Source organism: Pongo abelii, chromosome 4 (assembly GCF_028885655.2).
Source record: "Pongo abelii isolate AG06213 chromosome 4, NHGRI_mPonAbe1-v2.0_pri, whole genome shotgun sequence".
Taxonomy (NCBI): domain Eukaryota; kingdom Metazoa; phylum Chordata; class Mammalia; order Primates; family Hominidae; genus Pongo; species Pongo abelii.
In genome coordinates this window covers 136,272,417-136,278,416 of record NC_071989.2, presented here as the reverse complement: position 1 = coordinate 136,278,416, position 6,000 = coordinate 136,272,417, and positions in this window count along the sequence as shown.

The window sequence follows — 6,000 nt, the reverse complement described above, 5'->3', positions numbered from 1 at the left end:
AAAAGAAGAATGTGTATTCTTCTTTAGTTGAGTGGAGTGTTCTATAAACGTTGATTAGATTCTAGTGATTAATAGTGCCATTAAGTTCTATATCCTTGCTGATTTTCTGTCTAGTTGTTCCTTCAATTGTTGAAAGAGGGGTGTTGAAATCTTCAGCTATAATTTTGGATTTGTTTATTTTTCCTTTTAGTTTGATCAGATTTCGTTTCACGTGTTTTGCAGGTCTGTTTGGTGTATATACATTCAGCATTGCTACGTCTTGTTGGTCGATTGACTTTTTTAAAATCATAGTATAATGTTCCTCTCTCATGCTAGTGATTTTGATTCCTCTGAAGCCTATTTTATCTCTTGTTAATAGAGCCACCCTTGCTTTCCTTTGATCACTGTTTGCATAATGCATGTCTTTTTATTTAAAAAATTTTAATCAGTCTATGTTGTTATTTTTGAAATGAGTTTCTTAAAACTATATATTGAACATTATATAGTTTGATATATAGTTTTGTCTAGTCTACCATTATCTATGTTTTAATCTGTGTATTTAGGCCATTTACATTTACATGTAACCACTGCTATTACAGGGTTTAAGTCTCCATTTTGTTTCTTATTTTCTGTTTGCTCTTCTTTTTCTCTGTTTTCTTTTTTCTGTCTTTTTTTGTGTTATTTGAATATTTTTTTAATTCAATTTTGATTCACTATACCATTTTTAAAGTGTATTTCTTTGTATAGCTTTTGTTAAGTGATTACTTTAGGTATTACATTCTATACTCACAACTTATTAAAATCTACTGTTGGCCAAGCATGGTGGCTCATACCTGCAATGCCAGCATTTTTGGAGGCCAAGCAGGTGGATAGTTTGAGCCTGGGAGTTTGAGAGCAGCCTAGGCAACATACTGAGACCCTGTCTCTACAATAAATTAAAACAAAACAAAACAAAATGCCAGGAGCACTGGTACACACCTGTAGTCCCAGCTACTTGGGAGACTGAGGTGGGAGGATGCCTTGAGCCCAGGAGATCGAGGCTGCAGTGAGCCGTGATTGAACAACTGCACTCCAGCCCGGATGACAGAGTGATACCCATTCTCAAAGAAAAAAAAAAATCTACCACTGGAGATGAAAAAGTATTGCAAGATTTCAAATTTTTGTTTTTGTCCTTACAACCTTCACCTCCTGGGCCTAAGTGATCTTCCCACCTCAGTCTCCCAAGTAGCTGGGACAACAGGTACACATCTGGCTAATTTTTGTATTTTTTGTTGCGATGGGGTTTTACCATGTTGCCCAGGCTGGTCTCAAATTCCTGGGCTCAAGCGATCTGCCCACCTCGGCTTCCCACAGTGCTGAGATTACAGGTATGAGCCACTGTGCCTGGCCCTCAATGAATTTTTAATGTTAGTTCCTTAATCATGTGTGGATTATTTTCAGGCTGAAAGGTGTATCAGTGCCGTTTTATTATCTAACCCACTGTGATTCTGTAGAACTCTTTCAAAGAAATGGAACAGAATGAAGACTCTTATAAAATGCTCTCTGACAGGGAGGACAATTCAGTTGTTTATTTTGTGAAGCCACTATACTCCACCATAACTTTGGTCACCAGAAGAGAAGGAAGAAGCATCTATGAGCATCTGATTGGTGTAAGACACAATATGGGTGTGCTTTCCCAAGTTATCTCACTTTAAGGGAAGTTCTAATCAACCTCATTCTGGGGTAATTTTCACCAGACTCATAACAAAACTTCACTGCCTCAGTGCTGGCTGGAAATAATACAAAAATTTTAACTCTCTCTTTTCGTTTATCTGGGTGAAGTGCTAAAGAAGTTCAGATCAGTAGTTTCCTGTTTAGTCTTTCGCTATTACAGTTAATCGTGCCTACTTAAGACATCTGGAAAAACTCTAGTCGAATCAAACATATAGGACAACTATTGTAGTACAAAGAAAAAAAAACTTGTATCTCGATTGTAATGTAACATATCTCATTTCATCCAAGGATTTACTCTGTAGAGAGCTCACTAAATCAGTAGAATGTTTGTTTGTTTGCTGGGACTTATGACTTGCAGATTTACCACACGTTTCCCTATGGGGAAAAAATCACAAATATCCCAACCTATTAAGGGTTATTACTAGTACTGATGAGAACAGATGTTTCTTGGGGTTGATTCCGTGGAAGATTTTTTCCATGCATTTTGTTTGTAATGCAACTATTTTATTTCCAATTTTAATTACTAAAAAGGAAATTTACTTATAGACACAGGCTCTCTTTTAAAAATTTAATTCCTTTTTCTCAGTAAACATTGAGTTCTCTAGTTCTTGCTGAAAAAGTAGCAGATGGGAATAAGCTCTCTCAAATTATACATCACTCTAAGGGCCTATTGAATTTCAGTATTGGATGGGGTCTCAGGCAAGCATCACTATGCTCTGATGCTTGAAACAACTCCCTCCATTATAGTTAGCCCTTCCACAGCCTGAGCTCCTGACTCACAGGCACTCTGACATCTTTACAAGATAACTGCTGTATTTCACAACTGCAGAGCAAACACCAAGAAGGAAAAAATAAATTCTGTCTTCAGAATCTCAGTTTATTAAAGTATGTAGCAACCAGAAATTTAGAGAATAACCTCATGGAATGGGTCTAAGTTTCTATGGCAAAATAGTATGATTGGGTAACTCCCAGAGGATAATCGGATTAATTTAAATTCTTGGCATCTTTGCTACGCTGGAGGTCAGGTAGAGAAGAAAGGAAGCCACTGCTCTTCTGTATCCCTAGACCTTCCTTCAGAAATCTGAATCTGCAGACTGAAGCCCTAGACCTTCATCTGAGTGCCTGAATCTGCAATCTACTGAAGATGCTAAATGACCTGGCTCTCTGAAGACTATCTGCCCCTACAAAGTAGAATTCATCCTCTCCAGAAGGTCCAGAGCATGGGGAATTTTAAAAAAAGTTCCTTCTAATCAATTTCAAATATATTTGTAAGAGAAACTATAGCATAGAAAACCTCTCCTTCTCCTGATTTCTTTTTACCAGCCATTTCTTGAACCTACTATTTAATAAGCTTAAAAGGTATAGTAAACATCTCTGCGGCAGTAATAAGAAACTATATTATTCTATGTATAATTTTGGGCTAAATCTAGACATCTGACATGATTGCTAGAGCATATGATATGTACAAGCTCAGAATAAGTGTTCAGTAACTTTCTTGAGTGAATGAGTGAATATATACTCTGATAGATAATTTTAACAAAAATGACAGTGTGATGAGAAGATTTATACTTCAGCTTATAGTGGTACTGCTCTGTAAGTCTTTGAATAGTAGAGGATGTTATGGCAGAGAAAGAGACTTTGTTTTAGCTTAAATACTCTCATATGAATCCAGGCTTGGTGGCTCACAGCTGTAATCCCAGTGCTTTGGGGAGGCCAAGGCAAAAGGATTGCTTCAGGCTGGGAGTTCAAGACCAGGCTAGGCAATAAATTGAAACCCCATCTCTGCAAAAAATTAAAAAATTAGCCAGGTGTGATGGCATATGGCTGTGGTCCTAGCTACCAGGGAGGCTGAAGTGGGAGGACTGCTTGAGGCCAGAGGTTCAAGGCTGCAGTGAGCTATGCTTGTACCACCGCCCTCCAGCCTGGGTGACAGAGTGAGATCCTGTCTCAAAACAAACAAACAAAAAACAAACAAACAAACAAAAAAGACATACAAAACTTTCATATGAGTTATCAGCAGCTGGATTTCTAGAGTTATGACTTTAATTCATCTTTGGAGATGCCTTCCTTTATATTAGAAAGTCACAAAAATGGTCATTTAATTATGAGAATGCAAATACCTACTTCTCAAGATGGAAGTCACCATATATCTGAGTGCAGATGTACAGATTGAGATACTAAGCAGTCTGTAAAGTAGCGTGTATTGAGAACATTTCCTCCTAAATACAGATTTTTATAGGACTTCTGGTATCCCACAGAGGGTGTCATTTAGGCTTGAATAACCCAGGTTCTAGGACATATAGTTGAAGTCTGTGAGATCAGGCCACTGACCTTAAAGGGAAGTTTGAAGATCAAGTGAGTAGAATGTCTATATGTGGGTCTCCTGCCTTCAGAAAATGCTGGTTCTCGTAGTAATCGCTTACCTATTTACTTATGCTAGTGATGTGGAAAAAATGACATTTTGCTATCAGAATTCCCCACCGCATGCAAAACAGATTGAAAAAGAAAGATTTATAAGCTGTCTTGAAGTCATGAGAATGAGGCAGTGGGCTCTTAGTAACTTTCTTTAGATTTTCTTTTCCTTCTTTATTATACATTTGGAAATATGTATTAATGTTAAATGTAGGATGTAATGCACTCATTTTGAATGTTTATTTTAGACTATAAATCAAAAGTTCACAACCACAGCATACCAAATCAGACCTGGTATACACAATTGAGAGTATTTCAGGCAGGGTTTACACACCTATAGGACCAGGCAGGCAAGACAAATGCCTTAAGCAGCACTGCATAAACCAACAGGAAATGGTGGAACCTGGAGCAAACTGTAGAGTGCAGCCCCTACCCTTCTTAAAAGAATTTACTTTAAAACAAAACAAAATAAAACAAAATGAGCAAACAAAAAACAAAACACTGTTCTGTGCTGAACCAAACAATTGGTCAGTTGAATCTGGACCACTTTTTGGACCCCTATAGAGGAGCAAGCATGAGAAAGCAGATACCCATGGAAAACTGTTTTTCTTATAAATGGGATGGAGGCTGACTTGAGAAAGGGGGTATAAGCAATAAATATCTTTGTTGTCTAACTGCACAGGAGTGGTGAGTGATGAAATGTATACTGGCCTGGGGGCTACAGATCCTGGTTCTAGCATTTTCTTTTTATAAGTTAGGACTAGTTATCTAGCTAAAACCTTCTCATGATGATCAAATACAATAATCTATTTGAAATGTTTTAAGTAACTGTAAATTGCTGTGTAAATATTAGTTACATTCCTATATATATATATATAGCTGATGGTTAGTAAATGCAGGTCTGGAACAAGATAGTGGGCATCCACGATGGGTATTTGTTGTTCCTTTCACTATCACCACACCAACTGTATTTCAGTAGGAGCTAGGCAATAAGGCACACTTTTTTATTACAAGGCCAAAGATTATATTATCAGCATTTTTCTTTTAATGATAACTCACTGTTATCATTGCTTGGACCTCATATGACAAAGGGCTGGTTTAGGGCTAGTTCTTTCTCTTCCATTCTGCTATCATCCATTGCCTGTGATATCATCATGCTATATGAAAAGGGTGATATCAGGTAATGAACTGTTGGTGAAGCTTATTTGTGACATTTAGGAAAATGGATTAAAGAGTTATTAGACCACATGCCATGTGATTTTCCCATCCAAGAACAGAAAGATTGGGTACTATTGGAATTGTGCACTAAGGGTCATTCTTTGTTAAACAAAAAACAATAGTAAACCATAGAGATGGAAATGGTCAGATAATTAAATGTCATCCTGCCACAAGCTCATGTTATTGAAAATGTACAATACCATGCTGAATAGGCAAAAGCAGGAAGCATTCCCCTAGAAAACTGGAACAACACAAGGATGTACTCTGTCACCACTCCTATTCAACATAGTACTGGAAATCCTAGCCACAGCACTCAGTCCAGGGAAAGAAAGAAAAGGCAACCAAATAGGAAGAGAAGAAGTCAAACTATCTCTGTTTGCAGATGATATGATTCTATACCTAGAAAACCCCATAGTCTCTGCAAAAGCTTCTAGATCCGCTAAACAACTTCAGCAAAGTTTCAGGATACAAAATCAATGTACAAAAATCATTTATGCATTTCTGTACACCAACAACATCCAAACTGAGAGCCAAATCAAGAACACAATCCCATTCACAATGGCCAAAAAAGAAATAAAATATCTAGGAATACAACTAGATACAGAGGGATGAAAGATCTCTACAATGAAAATGATAAAACATTGTTCAAAGAAATCAGAGATGACACAAACAAATAGA